Source organism: Dasypus novemcinctus, chromosome 2 (genome assembly GCF_030445035.2).
Source record: "Dasypus novemcinctus isolate mDasNov1 chromosome 2, mDasNov1.1.hap2, whole genome shotgun sequence".
NCBI lineage: Eukaryota > Metazoa > Chordata > Mammalia > Cingulata > Dasypodidae > Dasypus > Dasypus novemcinctus.
Window position 1 is genome coordinate 118073620 of NC_080674.1, and position 22902 is coordinate 118096521.

At 39.7% G+C, this 22902-nt stretch overlaps 1 pseudogene; it reads left to right on the top strand.

Annotated features, from left to right (window-relative positions):
• Positions 1-455: 455 nt before the first annotated feature.
• On the top strand, positions 456-20882 carry LOC101415864 (alkaline ceramidase 2 pseudogene; annotated as a pseudogene).
• Positions 20883-22902: the final 2020 nt, after the last annotated feature.

The following is a 22902-nucleotide window of genomic DNA, read 5'->3' on the forward strand; positions in this document are numbered from 1 at the left end:
AGTGCCAACATTTGGTGACCTATGCATGAAGTATCTGGAAACATATTATTCATTTGGATTTCTTTTGTATAAATATTGTTCCTTTCCCAATTTTCTCCTGATACAGATTTCAATTTTTTTCTGTCCTCTGTCATTTGATTTACCTAACACCATGAGGTTAGCAGTGTAGTAAAGCATAGGAAAACCATTTTAGGATTTTAGGATTACACAGCCTAGGTTAAATGCCAGCTCCACCATTTACCAGTGAGACTTTGGGGAAAGTTACATAAAGTCTCTGTGCCTGTGTTCCCTCATCTGCAAAATAGGAATAGCAATAGTACCTATTTCACCGGGTTGTCATGGTAATTAAAGGAGATACTATTTGTAAAGATTTGAAAGAGTGCCTGACAAAAAAAATAAGTGTTTGTTAAGAGGGAAAAAAAAACAGCCCAGCACTAAAATTGAGGTGGAGGAATATGACCCAGTTCTTGACTACAGGAAATTACAATCAGGTTGAGAAGTGTGGGGCCTTTGGCTCATCCAGGCACAACAAACCTTATACACCTTCAGAGATGAGAAAAAAAGTGTCGGAAGATAAGAAACCTGCCCTAGGTTCCAGACTCTTCCCTGGTTTATACTTACTGTGTACATCCTACGTGTCAGATGCTGTTGGACCTGTGGAACCAGGTAGACCAGGCTCCTCTGCCTGGGAGTCCATGCAGAAGGTCAGGGGGCAGCAGGCGGACTTTGGCAACCTTTTTTTTTTTTTTTGTCTTTATTTTTTTAATGTTACATTCAAAAAATATGAGGTCCCCATATGCCCCCCACTCCTCCCCCCATAGCAACCATCTCCTCCATCGTCATGAGACATTCATTGCGTTTGGTGAATACATCTCTGAGCACCGCTGCACCTCATGGTCAATGGTCTTTGGCAACCCTTAAGAAGGAAGTCAAACCAACTGGCATGATGCAAATACTGTTACTTTACCTCCCGTGGGCAAGAGGAGAAAATTCTGCTGGATACCTCTGATCAAGTCGTTTTAGTTTTTTAGCTCTCCATAGACTGTTCAAATTAAGATAATTTCTCAGCTATTCAAAGTCATAACACACTTTTGTTGTAACTCTTTTATGTGTTAGGAAGAAAATGTAAAGCATAATTTACCAGATAATTTGCCGTGGAGGAAGGCACCGTAGAGGCAGCCAGCTTGCTCAGTCAGGAGACTCAGTGCTGACAGCCTAGCCCTGTGCGCCTGCATCCACCGTCCCTCCCGGGAGGCCCATGACAACATGTCTTTGAAATAAAAAGTGGAAAAGACAAAGTAAACAAAACCCAAGACACAGATTTGCCAGAAGATAGAATAAGTAGAGACTGAATATACTTAAAGGAAAAGTATTAAAAGAAGTAAAACATGAAGATTACCATATTTCATTGAATATATTTAAATGATATTTTATTTGCCTCATTTGTCTATTCTTAAAAATTCTTTTTCTACTGAAAGTATGGACAAAACATTTTATTTCTCCTTTAATCAAACGTGAAGTCAAATTTTAGAAAATTACTGCTTACAACTGAGAATAAATCAACCTGGAAATTTCTTTTAGCTTAGCAAAATATTTTTACTATGAAATTAAATACCATTTGTCATTGCTATTGCACACAGAGGCTTTTACTAGGTGTAAAAGTGCCTTTTATGTCACCCTTCTGTTTCTCTAATGGCACCTGCAACGCAGGCTAAATAATAGAAAATAAGTCATTGACTGGTTGTTTCTCTATGTTCAAGAATAGTTAGTCCAGTCCTGGACAAACCCTAGGGTTTGGATTTCATATTGTGTTGTTACTGTGTTTCCTGGCCCTGAGGTGTGGTTCCAACCACAGAGAGCACTGAGTTTGTTGATAGCCTACAGGGTGACATGTGCATTTTTGCTTTTCTTTCCAGAAGAACCAGAAGGATTCCGTTTTGTGCACTTCCTTGCCTAACTAGGTATCAGGGGAATTTAGTTAACTTGCATAAAGAAATCAACTATATTGGGAAACGGACTTTGGCCCAGTGGTTGGGGCGTCCGTCTACCACATGGTAGGTCCGCGGTTCAGGCCCCGGGCCTCCTTGACCCGTGTGGAGCTGGCCATGCGCAGTGCTGATGCGCGCAAGGAGTGCCGTGCCACGCAGGGGTGTCCCCCGCGTAGGGGAGCCCCACGCACAAGGAGTGCACCCATAGGGAGAGCCGCCCAGCGCGAAGGAGGGAGCAGCCTGCCCAGGAATGGCGCCGCCCACACTTCCCGTGCCGCTGACGACAACAGAAGTGGACAAAGAAACAAGACGCAGCAGAAAGACACAGAAAACAGACAACCGGGGGAGGGGAGGGGAATTAAATAAATAAAAATAAAGCTTAAAAAAAAAAAAAAAAGAAATCAACTATATTAGTTTTATATTTCTGCTGTGACAAATTACCACAAAATGAGTGGCTTAAAAACAACATAAATGTATTATTTTAGTTTTGTGGGTCAGAAGTCTGACACAAGTCTCTTGACTAAATCATGGCACCAGAAGGGCTGCATTCCTTTCTGGAAGGTCAGGGGAGGATACATTTTCTTGCTCATTTGGATTGTGGCAGAATTCAATTCCTTGTGATTATAAAACTGAGCTTCCTATTTCTTTCCTCTATCTTCAAGGCCAGCAATGGTGAGTCAGTTCCTCTCATCCTTCAAATCTCTTCTTCTATCTCATCTCTTAGACCATCTGCCTTCCACTTCTACTTTTAAGGGCTCATGTGACTAGATTTGGTCCATGGGTATAATCCCAGAAAATCTCCCTATTTCAAGGTCTGTAACCTTAATTATATTTGCAAAATGCCTTTGGTCATATTAAGTTAACACCACAGATTCCATATATTAGGGCATGGGCATCTTTGGGGAGGGAGGTGTTATTCTACACACCATGCCACCCTTAGATGGTGAGTCCATAACCAGCCTTAAGGTCCCTGGAAAGAATGAACATGTTGAAATCAGACTGCTGGTGTGATGCTTTCACTCACACTGATGCCAGACTAGGATAGAGTACAAGGTTAAGGCAGAGGCGCCAGAGCAGAAGCATCAACTTTAAGCCTCGACTCCATTACTTGCTATTTGATTTGGGGAAAGTTCTAAACCTCGTAAAGCACCACTTTCCTCAGGCCATAAAATGAGGATCATGGGATTGCTGGAATCAATGAGATACTCTGTGAAAGCATGTCATAGAATGCTTAGCCTCATGAGCACTGAAGAAATTTTAGTTAATACAAAAGACATGTGAAAATGAAGTAATCAGCCACTGAGTTGATGCCTAAAATTCCACCATCTTGTCTCATTCCTTGATTCAAGGATTTGGTGTCTTGCAGAAACTGTGGCATTGATCTGGAAAAAGTGGCCATGGTAGCTGCTGAGACCAGGAGAGGGAAGAAGAAATGAGATGTGGGGGCATTTTCGGGACTTGGAGTTGTCCTAAATGATATTGCAGGGACAGATGTTGGACATTGTATATCCTGCCATAACCCACTGAATGGACTGGGGGAGAGTGTGAACTACAATGTAAACTATTATCCATGTGGTGCAGCAGTGCTCCAAAATGTATTCACCAGGGAAGCGGATTTGGCTCAACTAATGGAGTGTCCACCTGCCATTTGGAAGGTCCAGGGTTCAGACCCAGGGCTTCCTGGCCAGTGTGGTGAGCTGGCCCACATGCACTGCTGATGTGTAGCAGGGAGTCCATACCACGCAGGGGTGTCCCTCGTGTGGGGGAGCCCCACGCGCAAGGAAGTGTGCCCTGCAAGGAGAGTTGCCCCACATGAAAAAAGCATAGCCTGCCCAGGAGTGGCACCACACACATGGAGAACTGACGCAGCAAGATGATGCAACAAAAAGAGACACAGATTCCTGGTGCCACTGACAAGAATACAAGCAGATACAGAAGAACACACAGCAAATGGACACAGAGAACAGACAGTAGGGGGGTGGCGGGGCAGGGAATAAAAAATACAATAGAATAAGATCTTTAAAAAATAATAATAAGTAAATACCAGGAAAAAAAATGTAGTTGTGGGGTATGTGGGAACCTCTTATATTTTTTAATGTAACATTTTTTGTGATCTCGATATCTTTTAAAAAAAAGACAATTTAATAAAAAATTAAAAAAAATACTCTAGGAGAAATACAGCACATTTTTATCAGTAATTTGTACTATGGGAGAGAGGGAGGAAAATGAAACTGTATATTGAGCACCAATTTTGTGTTAGGCAACCTGTTAATGTGAGGAAGAATCTGAGAGTGTATTTTGGTGGGGTGAGGGAATGCGAGGCACCTGGGGCTTTAAAAAGTAGGTTTCCCAAGGTGCAAAATAGTGAAGTAAAATTGCTTGATTCTTAGTTCTGTCTATGATCTTGGATTAATCTACGGCCAGGGGAAACGGATACTCCAGTCTGCACAGATTGGACAAGGAACCGACTAACAACGCAAGACAGCTCAAAGTTAAGCCGTTCCCTGACCCGCAGTCTGCTGATTTATCAGCTCTTTGTCACATAGCTGTCTCTAAATGCTTTCCCTTCCTTCCTGTGCTCTTTCAATCATTTTTGGATGGGTTTTGGTCCACAGTCCTTCAGCTCTTGGACTTCAATCATGCTATAACCACATAGGTTGACCCAAGGACATGCCTCTTACTTTAAATACAGAAATAATTTTTGTTTATTCTGAGCTCTGCCATGCAGTTAGAAGAGAATAACTTGGCCACATAGCCTTTTGCTTATTGCATAAGATGGTCTCTAAAATGAATACTGATTAATATTTCTAACTAGCTAATATTGGGGTATTTGGAATAAAGTTTTGGGGACAGACTTGATTTTTTTCAATCCCTAGTTTCTAACAACTCTATCAGTTATCATAACAAAAGCACCCTGCTGAAAATGAGAATTAGTCAAAAATCATTATGTTACTGTCTCCAAAGATTACCAACTGTTATGTGAGTTATCTTAATCAGCTTCACAAAGTTCACTGAAAGTAACAAGTGACCCTCCAAGTAGATACTTCTGATGATCATTCTCACACAAACAGTTCAAACTTGGAAACATCCATCGTTGTAACTATAACTTCTGCTTTTGAAAAGTAGTAATTGAATTTATGTTAAACCAAATATACCAAATGTGGTTTCAAGCTGTATGTACCCCAGAAAAACATATTCTTAAACTTAATCCATTCCTGTGTATGTGAACCCATTGTAAGTAGAACATTTTGATGAGGTTATTCAGTTAAAGTGAGCCCACCTCATCAGGATGAGTCTTAATCCTATTACTGGAATCCTTTATAAGCAGAATGAAAATCAAACAGAGGGGGAGAAATCCACAGAGGGAGCTGCCAGAAGCTGAAATTAATGGGACCCAGAAGAGATGAGAGAGAGATCAGGGTACATTGTCATTTCCTTTCCAGGTGACAAGTCAGGGACCAAGGATTGCCAACAGCCAGCCCCAGAATTCCAGTCTTTGGGAAGAAAACATTATCTTGATGATGTCTTGATTTGGACATTTTCCTGGCCTCTAAACAGTGAGCTAATAAATTCCCATTGTTTAAGATGAGCCATTCCGTGGTATTTTGCTTGAGCAGCCAAGGAAACTAAAACACTAAGAATATATCACATGTATGTATGCTTGTAATACCACATGCTGGCATAAGAAATGCATTAAAAGAGGAGTCTCCATTTTTAAATTATTTGAGAAATACTTATTTTCCTCATTTTACCTAGGATCTTGGACTGATCTGTGGCCAAGGGAAGTGGATCCTGTGGGCCTGCACAGCTGTTGGTTGGAAGTTGTATCTCTAAAATCTAAGGACCTTTATGCTAAGATGATTTGATATCAAGGTCACAACTTTTACTTAATGTTAAACAATGCCATGGTTTGGACTAGATGTCAAACTAAGTAAGCCACAAAAAGGGAACATTTGAGTGCAAAATTAAGTGGAGAATAGGCAATTATCTTGATAAATTAAAACAGAAAAACAGAAAAACAAGATTGGCTCAATTTCAGAGTAATCTTTTAAAAATAAATTACTTTGGGAATGGATGTGGCTCAAGCAGTTGAGTGCCTGCTTCCCACATGGGACATCCCGGGTTTGGTTCCCGGTGCATCCTGGAAAAAAAAAACAACAAGCAAAACAAGCAAAAAAACAACTCAGAGGAGCTGATGTGACTCAATGATTGAGCCCTGGCTTCCCACATACAAGATCCCGGGTTCAAAACCTGGACTCTGGTACTGAAAAAAAATTTTTTTTTTACCTTTTATAGTTGACTCATACACTTTTTATAACTTGTATTAATTTAGAAGAGAATAAAGAAAAAGATCACATTGGACTGAAGTTCTGCATCCATTTATATAGTGTTAATTTCTTTTCATTCACCTTAGAATAAATCTATACTGGTAGGAAAGTAGTGAATTAAGCAGTTATCCTAGGATTTTACCAGTAAAAATGATAGGAATCATTACTTGGTATAGATAGCTGCACACACAGAGAGCTGATGCAGCAAGATGACACAACAAACGAGACCCAGATTCTGGGTGCCACTGACAAGCATACAAGAGGATACAGAAGAACACACAACGAAGGGACACAGAAAGCAGATAACTGGGGAGATGGGAAACGGGCAGATCTAAGAGGAGTAGGAAAGAGCTAAATGTTTACTTGATCTACCATCAGAAGAAAATAATCCTTTTGTATTCTGGAGAGAGAGATTTAAAGCTGCATAGACATTTGATTATTTTACTTTAATACAAAATATGTTGGCACTTAGCAATTGTTTGTTGTACTGGTGAATTGACATCTGTTAACAGTGAGTTTCTGGCACAGCATACCACATGAGTAATTCTGAGGAAGGGAAACCAGAGTAGTGTCCACCCCAAAATAGCCCTGGGACTGCAGCTTTGGGCAGAGCTATCCCTAGGCAAAACTGCCTGGTGAATAGAGTCTGTTTATCCATTGACACATCAATTCTATACACATCCATGTAGTGGCTCCGTTATGCCCAGCATTATGCCTGCAAATGAACAGGATGCAGTCCCTACTGAAGAAATTTATAATTTTTAGTTTCCTTCTCCTTACTTTTTTGCCCCCTATAGTTGTCATATATCCAGTACTCTAGAATCTCTTATTCTTTGCTCTCTCGAATATCTCCTCTTAGCAAACTCTCTTTTTATTTAGCTACAAGTTGGAAAGACAATAATAGCTAATTCATGCTCACGTATAAAAACTGCAATGACTTAATACATAGTATTCTATTTTTCTCAGAAGTGTTTGCATTTACAGAGCAAGTAATTCCTTAATCTGAAGTAATGAGACCAATGGTAGAATTTCAGCATTAAATAGCAATAGGGAATAATCTTTCACCCCTGAGTATATGTAATTTCTCTCCTACCATCTACGGTTAAGGCCATTCTGACTTTGAATCCTGAAATGTTCACTTTTAAAGATGACCCCTAGCAAACCAATCTGATGATATATTTCTTGTCCTCATAAAATTACGCCACAATCTTTGAAGCAGTAAGGTACATTTTCCCTTTCTCTATGATGAAAGAAAGGTTTTCAGTTCTTTTAGAAGTTTCCTCTATTATTCACTTATTTTTTCCAACCAATTCTTGTTGAATGCCTATAGCATGCCACTCACACAGGTAAATAATAATTAAAATTACTATTAGCAGTAGTAACACAAAATATAAAATAGATAAGCATATATTTTGCAAGATATGTGATGGATATATTTGAAGAAAACTATATAATCTGACTGAGGAACAGAAAAGACTTGGGACATAGTGAATATTATGAATATGTTAATTTTTCCCAAATGTATCCATAAATTTAACACAATCTCAACTGCACATTTTGGATTTGACAAAGTGATTCTGAATTTTACTGGCAAGAATAAACATGCAAGAATAATTCTTAACATTCTAAAAAAGAAAACTATGAGGAGAGCTTGCCTTGCCAAATATAAAGTAATATTATTAAGATCATGGGTCTTGGTGCACCAATGGACAGATAAGAGAAATAAAACAGAATGTACAGACAGACACCAATATATACATAAAATTATCATGTAAAAGAAATAGAATGGTATTAAAACAAACTAACAAAAAATCCCTGGGGGAGCAGATATGGCTCAAGCAGTTGACCTCCCATGTGGGAGGTCCCAGGTTTGGTTCCCATGCCTCCTGAAAGAAGTAAAAACAAACAACAAGCAAAACAAATGATAAAACCAACACAGGGTGGCCAATGTGGTCTGGGTTCAGTCCCTGGCCCTGGTACCAAAAACAAAACAAAACAAAATGAAAACAAAACAAACAAAAATACATGGGGGGAAGCGGACTTGGCCCAATGGATAGGGCATCCACCTACCACATTGGAGGTCCACGGTTCAAACCCTGGGCCTCCTTGACCCGTGTGGAGCTGGCCCATGTGCTGTGCTAATGCATGCAGGGAGTGCCCTGCCACACAGAGGTGGCCCCGCGTAGGGGAGCCCCGCACGCAAGGAGTGCGCCCTGTAAGGAGAGCCACCCAGTGCGAAAGAAAGTGCAGCCTGCCCAAGAATGGTGCCTCGCACATCAAGAGCTGACACAACAAGATGGTGCAACAAAAAGAAACAGATTCTTGGTGCCTCTGATAAGGATAAAAGTGGTTACAGAAGAACACAAAGTGTATGGACAAAGAGCAGACAACTGGGGGGAAAGGGGAGAGAAATAAATAAAAAATAAATCTTAAAAAAAAAAGTGTATGGGGAAGTGGTTGTAGCTCAACTAATCAAGCATCTGCTTACCATATGAAAGGTCAAGGGTTCAATACCCAGGGCCTCCTGACCCGTGTGGTGAGCTAGCCCATGCGCGGTGCTGCTGTGAGCAAGGGTGTCCCCCACATAAGGGTGCCCCATTTGCAAGGAGTGCGCCCTGCAAGGAGAGCTGCCCCACGCGAAAAAAGTGCAGCCCACCCAGGAGTGGCACCACACACATGGAGAGCTGACGTAGCAAGATGATACAACAGAAAAAGTGACAGTTTTCTGGTGCCGCATGACAAGAATGCAAGGAGACACAGAAGAACACACAGCGAATGGACACAGAGAGCAGATAACAGGGGGAAGGGGAGAGAAATAAAATAAATCTTTAAAAAAAATACATGAAAGGCAAAAAAAAAGCAAACTTGGAAAAACATTTTGTATGAATAGTGGGTTGAATTAGGTACCACAGATGAAAACGTGTTCTTAATCTTGTTCCTGTGTGTGTGAACTCATTGTAGATAGGACCTTTTGAAGGATGTTATTTTTAGTTAAGATGTGGCTCAGTTGAACGAGGTTGAGCCTTAAATTTATTGTTGAAGGCTTTATGAAGAGAAAGTCATGTGGAGGAGCAGGTGGAAGTGTCAATGAAACCCAGAAGAGAAAGGAGAGGACATCACCATGTGACATGTGATGGGAAAGTCAAAGAACCAAAGGAATGCCAGCCATTAAGAATGTTACTGACCCTGGGGGAAAGCAAGTCTCTGAAACTATTAACAATAAATTCCAGTTGTTTAAACCAACCCATTGTCTGGTAATTGTCATAGCAGTTGGGAAACTAAGAAAAAATATATATCACAAACAGGGTTGAATACTTTATACATATAAACAACTAGCTATGAAAAATAGGTAAACTACCAAAGGAAAATGGACAAAGTATATGAATAGGGGCATTTGCAAAATAAGAAAAACAAATAGACAAGAAACAAGGGAAATGTGTTCAATCTTACTCAATGAAAAAAAAAACCCTGCTGATTAAAATGACAGCATACTGTTTTTGGACTATGGATGAAAAATATTAAAACTGATAATACCCAGGGCTGATGAGAGAGTAAAAGAAAACATAAGCAAGCAGTCAACATAATTTTTGACACCAAAAAATTGGAAACAGCCCAAAAGCCCATATGTAGACAATTGGTAAAATAACTATATAATCAAGTAGGACAGAGAAATAAAAAACAATGACTTAAATTACATTAATTGATATGAAAAACTGTCCAATTATATATAGTTTTATTAATTTCAGAAGAAATACAAGACCTTTTTAGAATAGATAATGTAGACCTACATAAAGTAAAAAAATTAAGCATTCGTTTACTTTCTCACCATTCTCACTTCCATTTCATTCCTTGCTGTTTGGTTTATATCCTTCCAGATCATATTCTCTACAAATAAAAACATATCTCTGTATCTAGATATGAATTTATGTTTGTATCTAGGTATAACTATACAGAATTTTGAAACAAAATATAGGGTTATGCTGTGTATATGTGTGTATATATATATATATATATATATAAAATTCAGCAACTTCTTTTCCATTCTATAACATATCAAGACTATCTATGGCATTTTAAGTAAAAAAATAATATTATAAAACATGTTTAGAGTGATCCCATTTTTTTGTAAAGTCTGTATGTAAACAAAGTAAAAAGCTGGGGCAGTTTCAGTAGTGAAGATATTACAGGTGATTTTTAATTTTTTCTATATACATTTTCTTATTGTCTGACTTTTAAAAAATAGTATTACTTTTTAAAAAAGATTTATTTATTTATTTATTTATTTATTTATTTATTTATCCCCCCTCCTTGCGGCTTTTTCCTTTTCTTTTCCTGTCTCTTCTCTGTGTTCATTCGCTGAATAGTTTTTTTTCTTCTGTATCTGCTTGTCTCCCTTGTGTTGTGTCATCTTGCTGTGCCAGCTCTCCATGACGCATGGGCTGTTAACTCTCCACAGCGCATGGGCCAGCTTTGCCTTCACAAGGAGGCCCTGGGACACGAACCCAGAGCCTCTCATATGGTAGATGGGAGCACAACTGATTGAGTCACAGCCGCTTGCCTGTATTACCTTCTTATATTACTTTTATAATTACAATAAAATCTGCTTTTGTTGCAAAAAGGAAAGAACATTACTGGACAAGGTGTAAGAAAACATTTGGCTGAGGTCTTATCCATAAATGGTAGACAAGTGTTCCTATGACCTCTGTCCTCTCAATTTTGCAAATTGATATTTTATAACTTTGTAATTTCTAATGATCTACATAAACTATATGTAACACATATAAACTATATATAATATATATTTAAAGTGAATTGTAAAAAATAAACAAATAAATAAAGTGAATTGTGACTACATTTAGGATTTCTCTTTCCAAGTGAGATGGAGCTTAGCTTTTTGTGGTTTTATTGACTCAGATAGTTATTTTTAATTCAGTAATAGGGCAAAATGAAGCTGCCAGAAAGGGAAGAAATTAAAAACCACAATCATTTTGTTGCCATTTTTGTTATTTCTGTAGGTGGTGAGATTGATTTCCTTTTTTTCACCCTGAGAAGTGAGCTAAAAATGAACCTTCCAAGGTGAGTAAAGGAAGAAAGCCTTTCTATGAAATGCACACTCCAGCATCCATTTTGTTAGGCAGCCTAGGTGCAAGGAAAAGAGCCTGCCTGGTATTAGCCCTGGCTAAATTGGGGTGTTTGCTTAGGTACCACCATAGCCCCTGACATGTCCTTTTCTCCTCTGGAGACCAATACCTTTCTACTCTCACTCTCATTTTCCCTGTAAAATCTGTTTTCAGGAAAGGCTCTGAAATGTACTCACATTGAAAAGACACCTCTACCCCAGGTATTTGTATCTAAATAGGAAATAAATCTTAAGGCAAAGCCTAGGCTGGAATGACCAAGTTTTGAATAAATCCCTATCTCTACTTAGAGTTGTGAATTCACAGTAGTAGTAAAAGATTTTACTCTAGAGTTTGGGCCTTGTGGTTATGGGTGCCCCTTTGTGCCTTTGGGTATCTTTCTCTCCTCCAAGTATTGGCTTTGGCATTGCCCTTTGTGTCTCTTTGTCTTTCTTCATTTCCCTCCTTTTTTTATTTTTCTCTTAATTGAGCATAATAAATTGAAAATATTTGTGTTCTGTATTGACTTAATGAAAGAATTCTATTTTCTGCATACTTTATATTTGGTAAAGTTAAGCTGTTATTTACTTGCAGGTTTAGTATCAGCCATACTCTCTATTTCTTTATAACACCTTTCACTATCATTGCATTACATATTTATTTGTTTTGTTAAGATCTCTTCAAGATGTTACTTCAGTTAAGGTATGACCCAAACTAAATCAGCTTGAGTTTTAATCCATATTACTGGCATCCTTTATAAGTAGAGTGAAAGTGAGACAAAAAGAGAAGCCACAGGGAGCAGCCTGAAGTCAATGGGACTAGAAGAGAAAGAAGATGCCACCATGTGCATTGCCGTGTGACAGAAAAGTCAAGAACCAAGGATCTTTGGTAACCAGCTCTCCCCATTCCCCACCCCCACCCCTACCCCACAAAAAGACAGTATTCTGGGAGAAAGCATTTCCTTCCTGAGACCTCAATTTTGGACTTCTCCTAGCTTCAAAACTGTAAGCCAATAAATTCCCATTGTTAGGCCCACCTATTTTTAGCAGATAGGATACTAAAACAGCACAATACCATTAAGTTAGAAAAAAAACACACAAAATATACTTTTTTTCAATATATGGGAAACCCTGTGTTTCCTTCTTCCTCCCTCCCTTCCTCCTTCCCTCCTTCCCTCTCTCTCTCTTTCTTTCTTTCTCTCTCTTTCTTTGTTTCTTTGTTTCTTTCTTTCCTTTCTTTCTTTGTTTTCTTCCTAGGGAGGGCAGATTTGGGTTGGAAAATACGAAGTACTGTTTTGGTCATATTTAGATGGAAACTTCCTATTAGACATCCTTGTAGAGATGTTGGTTAAGCAGTTGGTCAAGGCTGATCATTAAGATTTACAAATTACTCTTATCTTTTAATAACCTATACATCAGGTTTTAACTCCATGCACTTATTCTTCGTATTTAGTTCATATTGATGAGACCATGTGATATTTGTTCTTTTGTGTCTGACTTACTTCATTCAGCATAATGTCTTCAAAATTCATCCATGCTATCATGTGTCCCAGTTTCATTTCTTCTTCCAGCAGCATAGTATTCCATCATATGTATATGCCACATTTTGCTTTTTCATTCATTGGTTGATGGACACTTGGATTGTTTCCATCTTTTAGCAATTGTGAATATTGCCTCTATGAACATTGAGTACCATGCTGTTTTGACCACTATTGCTTTGTAATATGTGTCAAGTTCAGGCAATAACATTTCTCACATGTCGTTCTTTTTGAGAATGTGTTTGACTATTCATTTGCACTTTCCCTTCCAAATGAATTTGGTAATTGCCTATTCTATTTCTGTAAAGTAGACTGTTGGAATTATTATTGGTATTGCATTGAATTTATAAATCAGTTTAGGAAGGATTGACATCTTCATGATATTCAGTCTTCCAATCTGTGAACACAGAATATCTTTCCATTTCCATTTGTTTAGGTCTTTTATTTATTTTAGCATTGTTTTGTAGTTTTCTGCATATGGGTTCTGTACTTTCTTGGTTAAACTGATTCCTAAATAGTTGAGTCTTTTTGTTGCTATATCATCCACATATAGTGAAAGTTTTACTTCCTCTTTTCTTCTTTGGATGCCTTTTTTCCTCCTTGCTCTAGCTAGAATTTCTAGTGCAATATTGAATAACAATAGTGACAGCAGGCATCTTTGTCTTATTCCCAATGTTTGAGGGAAACCTTTCCATCTTTCCCCTTTGAGTATGATGTTGGTTGTGGATTTTTCATATATGCCTTTTATCATATTGAGGAATTTTCCTTCTATTTCTATCTTTAGAAATGTTTTTATCAAGAAAGGATGCTGTATTTTGTCAAATGCCTTTTCTGCATTGATTAAGATGATCATGTGGTTTTTTCCTTTCAATTTATTAATGTGGTATATTATGTTGATTGATTTCTTATGTTGAACTAGCCTTGTATACCAGGAATGAATTCCACTAGGTCATGACATATAAATCTTCTGATTTGGATTATATTTGCAAGCATTTTGTTGAGAATTTTTGCATCTATGTTCATTAGAAAGACCAGTCTGTAATTTTCTTACCTCGTAGTGTTTTCATCTGGCTTTGGTATAAGGATGATGTTGATTTTGTAAAATGTGTTGGGGAATTTTCCCCTCTCTTCAATTTTTTGAAAGAGCTTCAACAGAATTGGTGTTAATTCTTCTTAAATGCTTGGTAGAAGTCTCTTGTGAAAACATCTGGTCCTGGATTTTTTATATTGGGAGATCTTTGATGACTGATTAAATCTCTTTAAATGTGATTGGTTTGTTATGTTCTTGTATTTCTTGTAGCAATAGTGTAGGTTGTTTGTGCATTTTTAAGAATTTGTTCATTTCTTCTAGGTTGTCTTTTTTATTGACATACTGTTTCTCATAATATTCTCTTATGATCCTTTTTATTTCTGTGAGGTCAGTCATAACATCCCTCCTTTCATTTCTGACTGAATTTATTTGCATCTTCTCTCTGTCAGTTTTATTGATCTTCTCAAAGAACCAAGTTTTGTTTTTATCTCTATTTTTTTTTTAATTTCAGTTATTTCTGCTCTAATCTTTATTATTTCTTTCTTCCTACTTGCTTTTGGATTGGTTTGCTGTTCTTTTTCTAGTTTCTCCAGTTGTTTAGTTAGATCTTTGATTTTAGTTCTTTCTTCTTATTTAATAGAGGTATTTAGGGCTATAAATTTTCCTCTCAAGACTGCCTTCACTGTATACCATACATTTTGATAAGTTGTGTTCTTGTTCTCTTTTGTCTCATATATTTAATGATTTCACTTGCAATTTCTTCTTTGACCCACTAATTATTTAGGATTGTGTTATTTAGCCTCCACATAGTTGCGAATTTACCTCTTTCCTGTCTATTTATTGATTTCCAATTTCATTCCATTTTCTGAGAAGGTATTTTGTATACTTCCAATCTTTTTATATTTATTGAGAGCTGCATTGTGACCTAACATGTGGTCTATCCTGGAGAAAGATCCATGGGCACTTGGAAGAATGTATAACCTGCTGAGTTTGGGTGCAGTGTTCTTTACATATCAGGTCTAATTCGTTTATCATATTGTTCAAGTTCATTGTTTCCTGGTTGATCTTATGGCGAGCTGTTCTATCTAATGATGTAAGTGATGTGTTGAAGTCTCCAATGATTATTGTAGAGATGTTTATTTCTCCCTTCAGTTTTGCCATACTTTGCCTCATGTATTTTGGGACATCCTGGTTAGGTCCATAGACATTTATGACTTATTTTTTTGACGGACTGTCCCTTTTATTAATATATAGTGGCCTTCTGTATCTCATAACTTTTTTGCATTTAAAGTCTGTTTTGTCTGATATTAGTGTAGCTACCCCTGTTTTTTTTGTTTACTATTTGTGTGGAATATTTTTTCCCCCAATCTTTCACTTTCAGCCAGTTTGTTTCCCTGGGTTTAAGGTAATCTCTTCTAAGCAGCATATGATAACTCAGGTTTTTCAATCCGTTCTGTCAGTCTATATCTTTTCTTTTAAAGATTTATTTATTTTTATTTATTTATTTATTCCCCCCTCCCCCACCTTGCAGCTTGCTTGCTGTCTGCTCTCTGTGTCCATTCACTACATCATCTTCTGTGTCTGCTTGTTTCCCTTCCTTCTGTCACCTTGCTGTGTCAGCTTTCTGTGGATGCAAGCCATCAGCTCTCCCCAGGGCACAGGTTGTCAGCTCTCCATGAGACACGGGGTGTCAGCTCTCTGCAGGGCATGGGCCAGCTTGCCTTCACAAAAAGACCCTGGGACACGAACCCAGGGCCTCCCATATAGTAGACAGGAGCCCAATCGATTGAGCCACCGCCACTTCCCTGGTCTATATCTTTTGATTGGGGAGTTTAATCCAGTCACATTTAATGATATTACTGTAAATGCATTATTTAGTTCCACCATATTATTCTTTGATTTTCATGTGTCATATCTTACTTTTGTCTCTCTTTTTATTCTTTGATTACCCTTTCTGCTCTTCTTTCTATACTCTCCTCCAAGCCTCTCTCTCCCATCCTTTTCTTTCAGGCTCTAAGGCTGCCTTTAATATTTCCTGCAAAGTTGGATTCTTTTTTATGAACTCTCTTGGTTTTTGTTTGTTTGTGAATATTTTAATATTTCATATGTGAAGGACAACTTTGCTGGATAAATAATTCTCAGCTAGCAGTTTCCCTCTTTCGGTGTCCTAATTGTATCATACCACTGTCTTCTTGCCTCCATGGTTTCTGATGGGAAATCCACACTAAATCCTAATGGGTTTCCCTTGCATGTGATGGTTTGCTTCTCCCTTGCTGCTCTCAGAATTTTCCCTTTCTCTTTTTTTTTTAGGTACCAGGGGCTGGGGATTGAACCTGGGACCTCATATGTGGGAAGCTAGTGCTCAACCACTGAGCCACATGGATTTCCTGCAGTTGGTTTTTCTGTTTGTTTTGCTTTTTGTTTGCTTTGTTTTTCTAGGAGGCACCAGGAATCAAACCCAGGACCTCACATGTGGAAGGTGGGTATTCAACCGCTTGAGTCACATCCGCTCCTCTCTTTATCTTTGACATTTGACATTCTGAGTAGCATGTGTCTTGGAGTAGGTCTATTTGGATTTATTTTATTGGTGTATGCTGCACTTCTTGGACATGCAAGTTAATTTCTTTTGTGAGAGTTGGGAAATTTTCAGCTATTATTTCCTCAACTACTCTTTCTGACCCTTTTCCCTTCTCTTCTTTTGGAATTTGCATGACACATATGTTGTTGAGTTTCATGTTGTCATTCAATATCCTGACCCTTGTTCAATTTTTTCCATTCTTTTCTCCCTCTGTTCTTTTCTCTCTTCAGTTTTCAGCTGTTCTCTTTGATATCACTTATTCTTTCTTCTATCATTTTGAGTCTGCTGTTGCATGCCTCCAATGTGTTTTTTATATCACTTATTGTGTCTTTCATTCCTATGAGCTCTGCTTCTTTTCTATTTAGGTTTTCAAATTCTTATTTGTGCTTGCTCAGTGTCTTCTTGATGTCCTTTATCTCTTTAGTCATATTGTCTTTCAACTCATTAATTTGATTTTGGAAATTTGTGTGCATCTTGTTAATTTGTTGTCTGAAATCCTGCATCTCTTCCAGGATTTTGATATATTCCTTTCCTTGGGCCATGTCTTCCATTTTCTTAGTGTGGCTCATAAGTTTTTGCTGATGTTTGGGCATCTGATTAGGATGATGAGCTTACTCAGATGCTCAATTTCTCTCTCTTTCATAGGGATTTAGTGGCAGAAGGCTGTGTGTTCTTTGATTCTGGGTTCAGTCTGTTCTGGGTCTTTAGATTGTCCTTGTTAGTTGCTCAAAACTGGGCTCTGGACCCAGTAATGGGTTACAGATCCACTTCTTAGGGTCTTGGGGAGGATAACTATAAAGGCTGGAAAAAGCCTCTCCTACTTATTAACTTTTAATTTCCCCACATGCACTTCCTTGGTCTGCCAAAAAATGGAGTTCTTTGGCAGGCCTCTCAGTTTAATGCCTGGTTGGAATGTGTTTGCTGCAACATGGCCTGAATCAAGGTGATATAGGTTCCTTCCTGGAAGCTAAGAGCCTGGTATTTCAAACTTTGTCGAGGCAGTTCTCCAGCCTTTGCTGGCAGACCCCTCCCTTTTCCTGGGTAGGAAATAATTCCACTCCTTCTCCATCTTCAGCACTCAATCCTGGTTAGTAGAGGGGGAGATTAAGAGGGTCAGATCTCGGTAGACCCAGATCTCTTTAGTACCAAACTGGCTCCCAGGCAAACAGTGACATGTCCCCACCTGGCCTGGAAGGGCTCTAGGGACATAGCAGACCAAATCTGTGGATCAAAAGGCTGTGTCCCTGTCTCTATTTTTCCTGGGGAGGTGGATCCCTGGGTCCCCCTTTGTCTGTAGCTGTTGGCCCCAAGACCTATGGGGGAGGTTACCAGGAGTAGCAGCTGCTGGTTTTAACTCACAGTTTTGCCATTGCAATTCTTCTTTTTTCCCTCTCTCTTTTGGGAGGTATCCAGCCTTCCCCTGGTGTCCAAAACCCTAGAAAATTTTTTCTAGGCATTTCTGTCTGTCCTTTAACTATGTTTCTGGGAGAGAAGAGAGTCCCATGTCTTTCTGGTCTGCCATATTCCCAGAAGTCAGTCAAAATATAGTCTTAACATTTCCATTTGCATGAATGCAACTGAACTTTTAAATGAAAATATGCCCTTTAAAAGATCTATGAACTTGTGATAAGTCCTGTACTTTGGCAACATTTCCAAAATGCCATGTAAGAGGAAATTGTAATCAAATTTATTAAATAGTTGTTTTTTTTTTTTTAGTTTTATTTCTCTCCCCTTCCCTCCTGCCCCGGTTATCTGTTCTCTGTCTATTTGCTGTGCCTTCTTCTTTGTCCGCTTCTGTTGTTGTCAGCAGCAGGGAATCTGTGTTTCTTTTTGTTGCGTTATCTTGTGTGTCAGCTCTCCGTGTGTGTGGCGCCATTCCTGGACAGGCTGCACTTTCTTTTGCGCTGGGTGGCTCTCCTTATGGGGTGCACTCCTTGCGAGTGGGGCTCCCCTATGCAGGGGACAACACTGCATGGCACAGTACTCCTTGCGTGCATCAGCACTGCACAGGGGCCAGTTCCACATGGGTCAAGGAGGCCCAGGGTTTGAACCGTGGACCTCCTATGTGGTAGATGGATGCCCTAACTACTGGGCCAAGTCCGCTTCCCTATTAAATAGTTTCAATGGATTATCAATGAAATTAATATAAATCAATACTTATGGGCAGCAGCTAAACTAGTATTCATTAGTGTATTTGAAGCCTAATTAGAAGTTGAGCAAAAGGCAAAAATAAGTAAGGCATTTAACTCGAATTTTAAAAATTAAGAAAACCCACAAACAATAGAGTAAATCTAAATAAAGTAGAAGGAAGGAAATATTAAAGATAAGAGCAGACATCAAAGGCATTAAAAACAAAGAAACAATAGAGAGGACCAACAAACAGCTAATTCTTTTGAAATGAATAAGAAAACAGGTAAAGCTTTGGCAAAAAACAGAAGCCAATGGATAGGGCGTCCATCTACCTCATGGGAGGTCTGTGGTTCAAACCCTGGGCCTTCTTGACCTGTGTGGAGCTGGCCCATGCACAGTGCTGATGTGTGCAAGGAGTGCCGTGCCATGCAGGGGTGTCCCCTGCATAGGGGAGTCCCACGTGCAAGGAATGCACCCTGTAAGGAGAGCTGCCTGTGCAAAAAAAGTGCAGCCTGTCCAGGAATGGCACTGTACACACAGAGAGCTGACGCAGCAAGATGACACAACAAAAAGAGACACAGATTACCTTGCTGCTGATAACAACAGAAGTGGATAAAGAAGAGCACATAGCAAATGGACACAGAGAACAGACAACTGGGGGGTAGGGGGGGATGGGAAGAGAAATAAATAAAATAAATCTTAAAAAAAAGAAAAAAGCTTTGGCAAAATGGCTTTAGATAAAAATGAGAGAAAGTAAAAAATAGCAGTATTAGAGGAAAAATGGAGTCGTAAGAATATATAAAGTAGAGCTTTTCAAAAGTGTAAGAGAGTACTATAAACAACTTTAAACCAGATGGTTTATGGGAGAGTTTTACTAAAGGAATGAATACTGTTACATCCATTTTGGAGAGTTATTTGGTAATATCAAAGTTGAAGATATGCATTCCCAACAATTCTACTTGTAGGTATATGCCTTAAAGAAATTTTTGGGTATGTGTACGAATAGATATGAACTAGAATACTCCTTGCAGCATTATTTTTGAAACTGGGAAAAATGTGAAGTAGCTTACACATGCATCAACAGGAAAAAGGATTTACTAAAATGAAATTCTAGATAACCGTTAAAATAAATGACCTGGGGAAGTGCCACATCTGGCAGCTGGCACTACAGTGCCTAGGGCTGCCGCAGGTTTCCTCCAGCAGCGGCTCTGGGTTCTTGTCCCTGGAGCAGCTGCCCCAATGCCCCAGAGTGGCCATGGGCATCCTGCAGTGGTGAGACCAACTGCGGGTGGGTAGCTTGGAGGTGGACTGGTATGAGGACAACTATGCCATCATGCCTGCCATCTCCAAGTTCTACAACACCATCACCAACATCATGTTTTTCATTTTGCCACCCATCTGCATGTGCTTGTTTAGTCTGCATGAAAGATGCTTCAAGAGTGGCATCTATTTAATGTGGATATTTTCGGTTGTAGTGGGAATTGGCTCTGTCTACTTCCATGCAACCCTTAGTTTTCTGGGCTAGATGTTTGATGAATTTGTGTGGTCTGGCTATGTGGTTCCCAAGAAGATATCTACCAAAGATCTTTCAGAATGACAGGCATTGTGATACAGCGGTAAATATCAGAGTCCCTCCCTGCCTCCAACGAGCTTACACTGAAACTGGGGAGATTTAAATCAACAAACAAACTGATAAATAACACAATTCTAAGGAGTGGGGCAGGTTCAAGGCAGTGGTCTGTGACCTGTCTGCAGTTACGACATGCCTGGCGTTTGTTAAGCCGGCCATCGACAACATCTCTCCGATGACCCTGGGGGTTCCCTGCACTGTGCAGGTCATTGCAGCGGTAAAGAGGTGTGACAACATGCATGGGTTTAAGCTGGGCCTCTTCTTCAGCCTCTGGTGGACTGTCACCCTCTTCTGCTGGATCAGTGATGGGGCCTTCTGTGAGCTGCTGTCGTCCTTCCGTTCCCCCCACCTGCACTGCATGTGGCACATCCTCATGAGCCTTGCCACTTACCTGGGCTGCATATGCTTTGCCTGCTTTGCTGCAGAGATCCCCAAGCAAGACCCTGTCATCAAGTTCTGGCCCAGCGACAAGTGGGCCTTCGTTGGCATCTCTTATGTGTCCCTCCTGCTTGCTAATAAGAAGTCAACAATCAAGTTCACATGATGGCAAGAAGGTGGCTGCATTTTGTGCTTATTTTTCATCTTTCTCTGGGCTTCATTTGCTGGCAGACAGCCAGGGCTTGTTGCATTTTAAACTTCACTCCTATGGGCTCTAAGGAGTATGTCTGTGGACCACCAAGATTCCACTGCGCAGGGGGAGCTGCAGGTGTCTTTGTCACAATCCAGAGATGGAAAGTAGAGGGCTTGGGGGCTCTGCACATTTCCTTCTCAGAATCACTTTCAAATGCAGTGGCTTGTTGTGTTGCCCTTTGAGGCAATGGCTGTACTGTCCCTCTGAGTGACCCGTTCTGCACAATATCTGTCTTCCTGGATTTTGGCCACTCCAGACCCTGCCATTCTCAGGTCCTCTTGGTGTAAACACTACCCTTGACAGACAGACCCTAAGACTATGTGATGGAGGAAACCAGAAACTGTTCTTAAACCAAATCAAACAGACCAATCTTACACAGGGCTTATGGCTAACGAGGCTAGTTTTTCACCTGCAACTCTCAGCTAACCCAGGTTTTACATCCATTTGTGAATTCTTTTGCTACCTCTACTGAGAAATGGAGTCATGATTTCAGATGAGGGTAAAACTGATGAGAAAAAACCTCTATGCCAAAAACTGTACTCCACTTTAAGCCACTCCTGAAGATGAGAACAATTTTTAAATGTTGATATCTTTTTAAAAAATAATTTATTTATTTATTTTTAATATTTATTTATTTATTTCTCTCCCCTTCCCCTACCCCCAAGTTGTCTGTTCTCTGTGTCTATTTGCTGCGTGTTCTTTGTCTGCTTCTGTAGTTGTCAGCGGCACAGGAATCTGTGTTTCTTTTTGTTGAGTCAACTCTCTGTGTGGGCGGCACCATTCTTGGGCAGGCTGCACTTTCTTTCATGCTGGGCGGCTCTCCTTACGGGGCACACTCTTTGAGCGTGGGGTTCCCCTGTGTGGGGACACCCCTGCATGGCAGGGCACTCCTTGCGGGCATCAGCACTGTGCATGGGCCAGCTCCACACGGGTCAAGGAGGCCCGGGGTTTGAACCTCAGACCTCTCATGTGGTAGGCGGACACCTTAACCACTGGGCCAAGTTCACTTCCCGATGTTGATATCTTTTAAACCTCTTCCCAACCCCTCCAGCTCTGTAGTGTAAAATACGCAGAGAGGAATAGCTCAGGTGAAAGTCCCCTATGCTGCCCCTTCCTCCATACTGTTGGACCTCTGTAAGACTGCCACAGGGCTCATTACAATTGTGGTGGGATGTCTTGTTCAGAATTTGGAGTAAATACAAAGTTTTTTCAGACTTTGACTCATTTGAAGCCTCCTACATATTACACTCTTCTGGAATTACCTTCAAGAATCTCACCTCTTCTTTCTCTAATATTACTATGTGACTTAGGCTCTGCATTCTCACAGTACAAGGTGCTACCTGCCGATTCTTAGAGCATATGATGCCCACTTTTCTCAAGTACTGGCAAAACTACACACTGATTGGCTGATGGGGTTTGTGCAGCAGGGCAATTTGGTTGCCTTCTGAATTTTTCTAACCTGAAGTGCTACTGGTTGCAACAGATCTCCTCTTTGCTGGGCTGACTCATAGAGTCCAAAACTGCAAGGTGTGAGGTGGAAATTATCGCCCTCCGGGATACTTGTTTTAACTCAGGTATCTCCTGCACTCTAACAGCCCATGTGGGGAGAGAGGAGGACAGATATGTCCTTCCTGTGTGGACAGAAGTTATGTCACTGTCCTAAGTAAGAGCTGGGCAGAAGCAGTTTTTGGCTTGCCAAAGAATCTTACACTGGTTAGAATTTACACAGGATCTGAGGCAAAAAGTCCAATAAGGAATTGAATTTAGAATTTAAAAATGAATGACTTGATTCTACTTCTGTGGTTTTCAAATTATTTTAGCAGCAGAACCCTGTCGGCAGTAAGAAATCTTCATGGAACCCCCATGTGTGAAACAGGCTTTGCTTTATTAGCTCTTACCTATTTTAAGGTTAAACTTACATTGTTTACTAGAT